At 47.3% G+C, this 12,543-nt stretch overlaps 2 non-coding genes and 1 pseudogene across 2 annotated transcripts; all 3 read right to left on the bottom strand.

The window, feature by feature from the left end:
* Positions 1–3,425: 3,425 nt before the first annotated feature.
* LOC130323201 (U2 spliceosomal RNA) lies at positions 3,426–3,609 on the bottom strand. The gene has a single exon (XR_008868559.1). It is a non-coding gene; the product is annotated as a U2 spliceosomal RNA (small nuclear RNA).
* A 686-nt stretch (positions 3,610–4,295) lies between these two features.
* Positions 4,296–4,455, bottom strand: LOC130323205 (U2 spliceosomal RNA; annotated as a pseudogene).
* A 2,081-nt stretch (positions 4,456–6,536) lies between these two features.
* On the bottom strand, positions 6,537–6,718 carry LOC130323204 (U2 spliceosomal RNA). The gene has a single exon (XR_008868562.1). It is a non-coding gene; the product is annotated as a U2 spliceosomal RNA (small nuclear RNA).
* Positions 6,719–12,543: the final 5,825 nt, after the last annotated feature.

Below are 12,543 nucleotides of genomic sequence, written 5' to 3'. Positions count from 1 at the left end.
TACGGAGCCGTTCCCGATGGACCCGACAACGTCCTGCAAGGATGCCTCCGTCACCATCTCAATCAGCAGTTTAGACGTCACGTCCAGGTTGGCGGATGTGCCAGAACTGCGCCCGTCCACCTCAATGGGGCAGTTGAAGTCACCACCCAACACTACTGCTCTAGTGGTGGCGAGTTCAGCCCGCAGGGCCTGGAGAACCTCCAGTCGGACATCCCTCTCAGGGGAGGCATACACGTTGATGAGCCGCACGGGCTCACCCGCCCAGGAACCGTCTGCGACAAGAAGTCTGCCACAGACGAGCTCCCGGACGGAATCAAGTGCAAAGTTACCTCCCCTGATCAGGATGGCCACCCCCGCAGACCTATTGTCGCCCCCACCAGACCAGTAGGAAGGGCCGTGAGGCCACTGCCTGGCCAGATGGTTGTAAGACCTAGAAGCAGACAAAGCACATTCCTGCAACATGTAAACATCACACCTCTGGGAATCTAAGAACGTAAGAACAGTCTGAAATCTAAACCAAGCTCTAATACTCCTCACATTAATGCAGAAGATGTTGAGATCAGCCATGGGAATAAAAAGAGAGGTTAGTTCTGATACTAGTTACCAGTCTGGTCGGACGGGTCCTCTTCTCTGGCGCCTGTCGGCTCGTGTGGCTTCTCGTAGCGCCCTTCCAAGAACTCGTCGTAGACCGTGTTGGACGGAGTGTCCAGGATTTTCTTAACCTCTGGGTCCTGCAGCAGCTCCTCCATAGATTGAGCTTGGACTGGCTCTGCTTGGACCTGCTCCACTTGGGCCTGCTCCATCACCTCCTCTCCTTCTGAAGCCTCAAGGCTCTCGCAGACCTGCTCCATCTCCTCCTCCTCATCTGAAGCTTGAGGGGTCTCGCAGGTCTCGATTATCTTTCTTTTGTGGGACTCTTCTGATACGTTGTCCCTTCCTTTCCTCTTCCTCTGTATGGTACCTGGGGGAGGAAGCACAGGAAAGTCCTCCGAAGGGCGGGCACCAGCAGCTGGAGGGGGGTTAGGTGCTGCTGGGCCAGGAGAGAAAGGAGGCTGGGTGGGGCGGGGGGCAGGAGAGAGTGCCCGGGCAGGGGAGGACGGGGCAGGGGTGGGCCGGGCAGGGGAGGACGGGGCAGGGGTGGGCCGGGCAGGGGAGGACGGGGCAGGGGTGGGCCGGGGTGGGGTACGGGGGGCAGGGGTGGGCCGGGGTGGGGTACGGGGGGCAGGGGTGGGCCGGGATGGGGCAGGAGGGGCGGGGGTGGGACGGGATGGGGCAGGAGGGGCGGGGGTGGGACGGGATGGGGCAGGAGGGGCAGGGGTGGGACGGGATGGGGCAGGGGTGGGGCGGGATGGGGCAGGGGTGGGGCGGGGTGGGGCAGGAGATGGGGCGGGAGGGGCAGGGGATGGGGCGGGAGGGGCAGGGGATGGGGCAGGAGGGGCAGGGGAGGGGCGGGACGGGGCAGGGGTGGTGGCTTTCGCCTTCTTACCCTCCTTGGTCGGCTTGGCCATCCGTGGTGTTGGCTCCGGAGCTGGGGCTGGCTTCGGTGCTCTCGCTGCCACAGATGCCCATGTTCTCTCCCTCTGGGGGCAGTCCTTGTAGCTGTGGGCTGCCAGTCCGCAGAGGTTGCAGGTCTTGCTCTTGGGGCAGTCCTTGGTCGTGTGACCTGTCACACGGCAATACCTGCAGGCATCCTCCGTACAGTCCTTGCCCTCGTGGCCCATCTTGCCACATCTCCTGCAGGTCTGCGGCATGTCCGGGTAGAAGATAAGTCCTGTGGAGTTGCCCAAGGAAAATGTCGTTGGCAGGTGCTGTAGTCCGTCTGGAGAAGCAGGGTTCTTGTTGAGTCTGACGACCACAGACCACTTGCAGGTCCAGTATCCGAGTGAGTTCAGGATGCGGGTGGGCTCCCTCACCACGGTGCAGAAGCGCTTCAGGAAGGTCGAGATGTCCGTGCCTGGGGTGTGTGGGTTCCGCATTGAGACCGTCACCCGCCTCTCCTCTCTTTGAATAAGGCAGTTGCCCACAAAGCGAGAGAAAGGGGATTCGGGACTCGCCGCTTTCACCACCTCCCAGTATCTTCTACAGGTCCCAATGGTGGCAAAGGTGATGTAGAAGATTCCCGAAAAGAAGGTTGCTATTCCCAGGGTGTCAGCCGTGGGGAAGCCTTGATCCGCCAGCATCTTCTTGCAGAACACGTCGTGGGACATGTCCGGCACCCTTCTGTCCACGGGCTTGAGCTTCAAGGCAACAGTCTGCCTCATCCAGGGCTCCAGGGTTGGAGCTTCCAGGTTAGGAATTCTGCCGCCCTTCTGCCTTGCCGTGGTGGAGGTTGAAGCTTGCTGTGGTTGGGGCTGGACCTCCAGGCCTTGCCCTGCAGCCTCCTGGGTGGACTTGCTGGTTGAGGCCATGGCTTCTTCCAGCAGGCTCTTTTCCGCTTCCTTGCTTGCTTGTGGAGAGAGGCTTCGCAAAGTCTTCTTTCCCGGGTGGGAGGAGCTATGCAGATCCGGTCCCGGTGGGAGGAGCTATGCAAATCCTTCTCCAGAGGCAGCGAGTTTCTTCGAAAAGATTCTGCGCCGCCTTCTAGAGCATTTTTACAACATTATACATAGGTGCTGAATACATAAAAAGCGACTGTTCAGCGACAGACAAGTCGCATCGGCTGAAAGTAGGCCAGAATGTCAGTCCATGTTGGAGCAGGTTTAGATACAGTCTAAAGTATAGATCTCAAAGTCTGTGCACAGAATTTAGCAAGGGCCTCGCACCTTCTGATGCATCAGGTAGGTGCACAATAGCATAGCCTAACCCTCTGTACTTTGGTCTATATTGATGCGGGACATAGACAGCCAGCTGATGACCAATCCATTAGTGCAATGGATGGCTGCAAGCATTTGTCTTTGCCTTTGCAATACCACAGAAGCAATGCATGGTCAATGTACAGCAATGACACACCTGTGTGAACAGCCAGGAGACCCCCCCCATGTTATGTTACATAGTTACATAGTTAGTACGGTCGAAAAAAGACATATGTCCATCAAGTTCAACCAGGGAATTAAGGGGTAGGGGTGTGGCGCGATATTGGGGAAGGGATGAGATTTTATATTTCTTCATAAGCATTAATCTTATTTTGTCAATTAGGAACATTCAGCACCCACCCGCTATCAAGGCAGCTGCCTATCATGTCATGCCCTACCTGCACAGGTGTGCTGGCTACTCAAATGATCCAATTAAGGAGGCCATTTAGTCAGCAGCAGCAGAAGTCCTGTGCCTGGACGCTCCAACAGGGGCCAGACACAAGCAGAAGCAGCAGCAGCACCACCTTTTGTTTTTTGGCTGCAGCAGCAGCAAGGCCCACAGGGCTGGCTAGCTGGCTAGCCAGCAAGCAGGTAGCAATGAAAGTAGGAATCTTTCTTTTTAACCCTGTAAGGGGGTGGTGCACTGTACCCGAAGATACTGCCATATCGGGTCAATGCATAGGGCGACGGAAGCAAGCTTCGAAATCGGCCCCCGTTCTCAAAAATCCATTTAATATATGGTCCCCAGATAGGGGACGTATCAGATATTAAACTGATAAGAACAGATTTTTCTTTTTATCTAAAGCCGAGGAACGTGCTTTCGATTCACCCAAAGTGCAAGAAAAAGTGCAAACGTGTTACACTAAAAAAACGTGCACAAAGGATGCGGTCTATCGCAAGCCCTTCTCCGATAGGAGAGAGGCCCCCCAACAAACCTTACCCTTCGCCTCCGGACCAAAAGGTACCTGCGAGGTTCCAGGTTCGATGTCCCTTTTCGCCGAAGCTACTAGGGGACCACAAATGCTCCCGGCATCCCCCTTGGCGTTAGCCAAGGTATCTGCCCGCAGAGCCGATTACGGTAGGTACCCTGCCAAAGCAGGAGTACCCGGGGTGTTTGCAGGGAGGTGCGGAACCTAATGGCCACACACACCTCCCCTAGACCGCCAGGAGGGACACCCAGAAGGGCTACCGCATCCTGACAAATCCTGTGAACACACAACACGCAAAAAGTGACACAGTGAGACAAAAAATAAATAAATAAGTGAATGTGTGCAGATATACTGCCCGGACATCCGGCCGGATCTATAAAAATTTCTCTGATCCTAGCCAGAAGGCCGGGAATCAAGAGGTGAGTGCCACAAGGTGAAGAGATTATGGTGCCCGTGCTTCAACTCAGTGAGTCTATTCTCCCAGTGAGTTTCGGCACCTCGGGGTCACCACTCCCCGAGGCACAAAAGTACCTCGGCTCTAGACCCTCTCAGCCTCATGGCGAGACCCGAAGGGAACAGGTCACATCGGGGCAGCCGTCGAGCTGATTCCTCAGAACCAGCCCCGGAAAGCCCTGGTACACCTGCATCCTCCATGCAGCACCCATCCCCACCAGCATGAAAACTGATAAGAACAGATACTACACTTGATCTTAGCCAAAAGGCCGAGAAGCGATAACCGTGAAAGGGGCGGGCCCAACAAGGTCCCCTTCATGGGCACTATCACTGCTTGCTGTCAGGGAGGCTGCCAGACAATTTTCCATGCACACTCTGGGCTGGGGGGCAGTCAACCACCAGTACACACAGCAGAACCTAAACCCATACCATTATTGCTAAGCAGCAAGACAGGGGCCCATTGCACTCCCACGGGGCCTTTTTAAATGCAATCCATAACCCGGATTTGCCAGGAACCCTTCTTACTCCTCCTACTTGCATGTGACACTGGGCTTAGGATCTGCATAGGAAACACACACACAAGCACACACCTACCTTTGTTGCCTGCAGATGCCTCCTTGGCTGTCCCCAAACGGTATCAAACCAACACCCACGGGAAGCTGTAAGCATAGAGGACATGCCTGCACCCCATTGGACTTACCTGTGTGGGTTAAATCCGGGTTATTTGACAACCTATGGCGGTGATGGTTCTGCTCAGGCAGAGCAGTGCTGATGCTCCTCATAAAGCTGTCGCTGCTGTGAAGGTTCTAGGTGACATCACAAATCCCTTTGGTTACATACACAACAAAGCTGGGTTGTTGTTGTTTACACTCTGCAAGGCCTGTGGAAGTGAGTGACATCATAGCACTGTAGTTCTGAGGGTTCTAGATGGATGCAACAATCTCCTGTTGCTTCTATGAAGGCCGTAATAGACGACATCACCAAACAGCTCCATAGTCACATACACAGCAAAGGAGAGATGTTGTTTACACCTAGTGATGTCAGTGGTATTGAGTGACATCACAGCACAGTGCTAAGGCTCCTGGGCCTGGACACAGCAGCGGCTGCAATATCTCAACGGAGAATACGTTTATATCTATGTGTGTGTGTGCGCATATATATATATATATATATATATATATATATATATATATTTCTCCGCCGAAATCACTTTTAAACCCATTTCCACCTTTTTTTCCCTTCTCTTCCTCTTACTTTTTTTTCACGTTTTTTTACGTTTTTCTCCTTTTCGCCTCTTTTCTGGGCGTATTATTCTTCTTTTTCTTCTTTTTTTTCGTCTAATGCATACCCCATCAGTGCAGCAATGCTTATTCAATACCGCCAGCAGATGGAGACACTGGGGGATAATTTTCTAAGGATTTATACTGATTTTTCCTGTCTGAATTTGTCGCACAGAAAGTTGCAGGCCAAATATGTGTGACATTTCTGCGACTTTAGCTTCTAGAGCATTTTTACAACATTATACATAGGTGCTGAATACATAAAAAGCGACTGTTCAGCGACAGACAAGTCGCATCGGCTGAAAGTAGGCCAGAATGTCAGTCCATGTTGGAGCAGGTTTAGATACAGTCTAAAGCATAGATCTCAAAGTCTGTGCACAGAATTTAGCAAGGGCCTCGCACCTTCTGATGCATCAGGTAGGTGCACAATAGCATAGCCTAACCCTCTGTACTTTGGTCTATATTGATGCGGGACATAGACAGCCAGCTGATGACCAATCCATTAGTGCAATGGATGGCTGGAAGCATTTGTCTTTGCCTTTGCAATACCACAGAAGCAATGCATGGTCAATGTACAGCAATGACACACCTGTGTGAACAGCCAGGAGACCCCCCCCCCATGTTATGTTACATAGTTACATAGTTAGTACGGTCGAAAAAAGACATATGTCCATCACGTTCAACCAGGGAATTAAGGGGTAGGGGTGTGGCGCGATATTGGGGAAGGGATGAGATTTTATATTTCTTCATAAGCATTAATCTTATTTTGTCAATTAGGAACATTCAGCACCCACCCGCTATCAAGGCAGCTGCCTATCATGTCATGCCCTACCTGCACAGGTGTGCTGGCTACTCAAATGATCCAATTAAGGAGGCCATTTAGTCAGCAGCAGCAGAAGTCCTGTGCCTGGACGCTCCAACAGGGGCCAGACACAAGCAGAAGCAGAAGCAGCAGAAGCAGCAGCAGCACCACCTTTTGTTTTTTGGCTGCAGCAGCAGCAAGGCCCACAGGGCTGGCTAGCTGGCTAGCCAGCAAGCAGGTAGCAATGAAAGTAGGAATCTTTCTTTTTAACCCTGTAAGGGGGTGGTGCACTGTACCCGAAGATACTGCCATATCGGGTCAATGCATAGGGCGACGGAAGCAAGCTTCGAAATCGGCCCCCGTTCTCAAAAATCCATTTAATATATGGTCCCCAGATAGGGGACGTATCAGATATTAAACTGATAAGAACAGATTTTTTTTTTTTTTTTTTTTTTAAACCTTCAGGTTTGGACATTAAAACATCAAAATCCAACTCCATACTTCGTCACTTAGACTTTCTGAAGTAAAGTCCAACTCATCATTAGGTCTTTCTTTTTATTTTCAATTTCAAACAAACATAAATACCATCACCAATTACAAACTTACAAGATATCTCCATTTCAAAAACTTCCATATCCCCTCAGCATCCTTATCCCCCAAATTCTTCCTATCACACAAATAAACAACATATAACCTATCTAGAATCAACTTAATACAACCCTCCACCGACACGTTTTTTCTTTTGAATACACATAAATTCCTAACATCCCAAAGTACTTCTTTAATAATGGCAAGCAACACAAAAAAAACCCTTTCCTTATCTCTCCCTACCATACTAAGTCCAAACATAACCACATCATACGACATATACCTTATACCAGTCAATTCTTTAAACAGCAAACTCATCCCTTTCCACACACCTTGCGCCATTTCACAATTCCAAAATACATGCATCACACTCTCAATCCCATCACACCCATCTCTTGGACACCTCTCATACCTTCCAATCCCTCTATTTCTTTGAAATTCTCTTACCGGTAACGCACCATGCAAACTCTGCCATACTATCTCACGTTGTCTATTTGTTACTCCAACAGTCATTATACTCTTCCACACTCTCCCCACATCTACAGCTCTCACCATATTAATTGAACATTCAACTTCGTCTTTTTTAATGTACCCAATCATACTCTTTTTACTCACAAACACTTCTGGACCCACACCAATCAACCTATAATTCTCCAAAAATTTCACCACATATACATACCAACTAGGACACACAAAAGCATAAGGCACTCTCAAATCTCTTTCCAACCAACCCAATTTACATAACACACTGCCACCCAAATATCTCACCATACATGCACAACTCTTTTCACCTCCCATCATTCTTTTCAAAGCAAAAACAATATTCACACCCAGATACACATCAACATTCGGAAAGTCCATTCCTCCATTTTTACCATCTTTCATTACAATCTCTCTCTTAACTCTTTCCATCTTTGTACCCCACAAAAACACAAATAACATTCTTTTCACCTTTCGCAAAACCATATAACTTGGCGGAAACACAACAGCAACATATAACAGTATTGGCAAAATCACACTCTTCACTATCATAACCTTACCAACCATTGACAACTCTCTCAACCTCCAAAAATTCAATTTCTTTTGCACTCTCTTCCCCACATCCTCCCAACTATTTCTACCATCCAACCGTTCATCCATCTTCACCCCCAACACCTGAATAGGCCCTTCCACCCCTTCCATACCAACATCCTCACTCTGAGTCACACCACCAAAACATTTATATTCACTCTTTCCCCAATTGACCTTAAAACCAGACGCACCACAAAACAGACTTACCAATAACTTGGATCTTCTTACAGCCGCAACAGATTCACTTACCACACATACATCATCCATATAAGCCAACACTTTAACCTCTTTACCACGACCCCCCGGAACTCTCACACCTCTCACACATTTATCCTTACGCAATAATTCTAATAATGGTTCCATAGCACAAATAAAAGCAATAGGTGACAAGGGACATCCCTGTCTCACCCCTGAACATACTTTAATCTCCTCAGTCATCCATCCATTAATCAGAATCTTACTATACACTTCCTTATACAACATTCTCACAATATTCACAAAATCACCTGGAAACCCCATTTTAACTAGCACCTTAAACAAAAACCCATGCGACAAACGGTCAAAAGCTTTTTCAAAATCAATTGACAACACACGAACCACCTGCTTTCTACACATACCATCCCACAATATATCTCTCAACAAACACAAATTCTCACTAATTCTTCTTCCTGGCACACCACACACTTGCTCCTCCCCAATCACTTGCTCTATCACGTCCCTCATTCTATTTGTAATCAGCTTTGCAAATATTTTATAATCCACATTCAACAAAGTTATCGGCCTCCAATTCCTTACATCATTCACATCCCCTTTCTTATAAATCAAAACCACTATCCCACTCTTCATACTTTCCACCAATCTTCCATTAGCCCACATATACTTAAAGATACTCTCCATATCATCCTTCAGTACATCCCACAATTTCACATAAAACTCAGCCGGCAACCCATCCTCTCCAGGAGTCTTATTTTTAGCCATACTATCAACCGTCCTTTTAATTTCTTCCATTCCAATCTCTCTCATTAAACTCTCATACTCATTACAATCTACCTTCTTATCAATCACTTCCAGCACTTCCTCAGCCAAACCCCTATCACACTGTTTGACTGCATATAAGTCCTCATAAAACTCTTTCACCACATTCAGTACAGCTTTGCCTCTCACCAAACCACCATCCTTATCATACACACTCACTAAATCATCCTTTCTCCCAATCACTTTCTTAAAAAAATATCTTGAACACTTTTCATCCTTCTCCAATTTGTCCACTTTTGCTCGGTACATTAACTCTTTTCCTCTTTCATTCAACCAATCCTTTATATCTCTTTTCACAGCATCAATCTTACCATCCACTCTCCATCCCTTCTTTTTCAACTTAATGAGAAACCCCAACCTTTTATTCAGCCATTCATACTTCTTTCTTTCCCTAGCTTTCCTTTTATAACCTTCCCTCTTGAAAAAAACCTTAGTTCTTTCTTTAACCCACTCCCACCAACACAATAAATCCAAAAATTCTTTTTTCTTCTCACACCATAACTTATACTTCTTAATATACCTATCATATACCTCCTTTTCATCCAACAGTTTCACATTAAGCTTCCAGTAACCCCTCCCACTTATGCAAATCTCATCCAACACCAAACCACAACTCACACGCTCATGATCAGAATAAATCACTCTCTCTTGCTTATACCACATACATCCTATCATTTTGGACACAAAACACATATCTAATCTTGACTCACTCCTTCCACTCTCAGCATGATATGTTGCTAACACAGGATTCACACCACACACTTCAACCACATCTCTTAACTTGAAATCACTCACCATACTCTTAAGCATATTTCCAGAAACATCCGCATCCCTCCCAATCTCACAGTTGAAATCACCTACTAACAACACTGGTTCCTTCCCAGACAAAAACCCCTTAATTATTTCAAACAAACCCACCCTCTCCTCCTTATTCACAGGTGCATAAACATTAATTAACTTAAACTTAAACCCATGTAACCCAACCTCCACCAACACACACCTTCCTTCCCTTAACACCATTTGACTACAAACTTTAAACTTATTATTCCTAAACAAAACCCCAACTCCATCATTTCTATTTACATTAGAGCAAGACCACACTGCTGGTCCATATCTCCACTCCTCCTTTTTTGGAGGAAAATCCAATCCACATTCCTGTAGACAAATTATGTCATTATTAGTTCCTGCCAATTCCTCCAGAATGGCCGCTCTTCTATTCTTATTTTTAAAGACTCTAACATTTGACAAACTAACCGAAAAAGACATATCAAATCAAATAACAACCCATAGGAAGAAAAAACCTAGAAGAGAGTTAATGAACTTTACGGCTCAGTGTCGAGGGAGAAGTTTCTTCTCCAATGCATTTATCCATTTCACCCTCAGATATTGCGGCAAAACGATTACTCGTCTCCACCACCGTCTGCTCCATCTTTTCACCACTGGCACCTCTCGCCGCCTTCCGTGGGGGACGAAAAAGATCTTCCTCTCTCTCTTTAGCACTTTCCTCTTCTGAATTCGACCATTCAACTTTTTGAGTGCCAGACACCTGAGGACTAGGCACCTCTTCAATTCTCACCTCCTCCTCCATCTCCTCTTCAATCTCCTCCTGCACCTTCTCTTCCACCACCGTTGCTTTCTCAATAATGCTAGCAATCACACTCTTTTCTGCCATGTCTGCCTTTGCCTTTTCCCTTTTTTTAATTGCCAAATCTTTTCTGGCCTCTTTCTCCTTCTCCCTCTTAGCCACCTCCGGACAATTTCTATACACATGTCCAACAAGGCCACAAAGATCACAAGTTCTGGGCTGTGGACAAGCTCCCGCCTCATGCCCTGGCATTTTACAATTTCGGCACTTCTTATTACCTGGACAAGCCTCTTTAACATGTCCAAACAGCAAACAATCACGGCAAAACAATGGCTGGCCATAATAATAGACATAACCCCGGTTTCCAGCGATTGAAAAATTGGCCGGTGGGTGTTTCACTCCACCAATGCTCCCAGGATCCAGCTTCAGTTTTACAAAGAACTTCCATGTGCCATTAAACACACCCAAACTACTAGTTTGCTTCACTCCCCCTTGGACACTTTCACAGTAGATACTTAGAAAGTTCTTAATCATATCCGGGTCTAAGAACGGATTGTACATATGTACAAACAGAGTCTTCACTCCCATCTCAAACAGAGGGAAAAACTTTACATTTTCCAAGACAGAGTTATTGGCATTTCTTTTCAAACATTCATAGAAGTTCTGGCAATCAGCTTCATAGATGAAGGACACATCATATATTCCTTGCTTCCTATTCTCTTGCACACAGAACAAACTATCCATGCCAAAACCGCCCAATTTCTCCACAAGTTCATGTCCAATGTACTCAATCCGATTCTTACCCCGGTCAGAAGTTTCCACCACAAAACGTACAGTCTTCTCAATCGCAGGGAGGTATTCCTTTCCAGCCATTATTCTTCTCTTGTCTGTCGATTCCACAGTAAGATCACCACTCCGGATTCCTGCTCAGCAGAACACCCGCACCCCTGACCCAGACCAAGTTTACACTTGATCGGAGCCAAAAGGCCGAGAAGCGATAACCGTGAAAGGGGCGGGCCCAACAAGGTCCCCTTCATGGGCACTATCACTGCTTGCTGTCAGGGAGGCTGCCAGACAATTTTCCATGCACACTCTGGGCTGGGGGGCAGTCAACCACCAGTACACACAGCAGAACCTAAACCCATACCATTATTGCTAAGCAGCAAGACAGGGGCCCATTGCACTCCCACGGGGCCTTTTTAAATGCAATCCATAACCCGGATTTGCCAGGAACCCTTCTTACTCCTCCTACTTGCATGTGACACTGGGCTTAGGATCTGCATAGGAAACACACACACAAGCACACACCTACCTTTGTTGCCTGCAGATGCCTCCTTGGCTGTCCCCAAACGGTATCAAACCAACACCCACGGGAAGCTGTAAGCATAGAGGACATGCCTGCACCCCATTGGACTTACCTGTGTGGGTTAAATCCGGGTTATTTGACAACCTATGGCGGTGATGGTTCTGCTCAGGCAGAGCAGTGCTGATGCTCCTCATAAAGCTGTCGCTGCTGTGAAGGTTCTAGGTGACATCACAAATCCCTTTGGTTACATACACAACAAAGCTGGGTTGTTGTTGTTTACACTCTGCAAGGCCTGTGGAAGTGAGTGACATCATAGCACTGTAGTTCTGAGGGTTCAAGATGGATGCAACAATCTCCTGTTGCTTCTATGAAGGCCGTAATAGACGACATCACCAAACAGCTCCATAGTCACATACACAGCAAAGGAGAGATGTTGTTTACACCTAGTGATGTCAGTGGTATTGAGTGACATCACAGCACAGTGCTAAGGCTCCTGGGCCTGGACACAGCAGCGGCTGCAATATCTCAACGGAGAATACGTTTATATCTATGTGTGTGTGTGCGCATATATATATATATATATATATATATATATATATATATATATATATATATATATATTTCTCCGCCGAAATCACTTTTAAACCCATTTCCACCTTTTTTTCCCTTCTCTTCCTCTTACTTTTTTTTCACGTTTTTTTA

Source organism: Hyla sarda, unplaced genomic scaffold (genome assembly GCF_029499605.1).
Source record: "Hyla sarda isolate aHylSar1 unplaced genomic scaffold, aHylSar1.hap1 scaffold_2439, whole genome shotgun sequence".
Classification (NCBI taxonomy): Eukaryota; Metazoa; Chordata; class Amphibia; order Anura; family Hylidae; genus Hyla; species Hyla sarda.
Note: the sequence above shows the minus strand (reverse complement) of the source record. Positions and strands in the feature narration are given on the sequence as shown.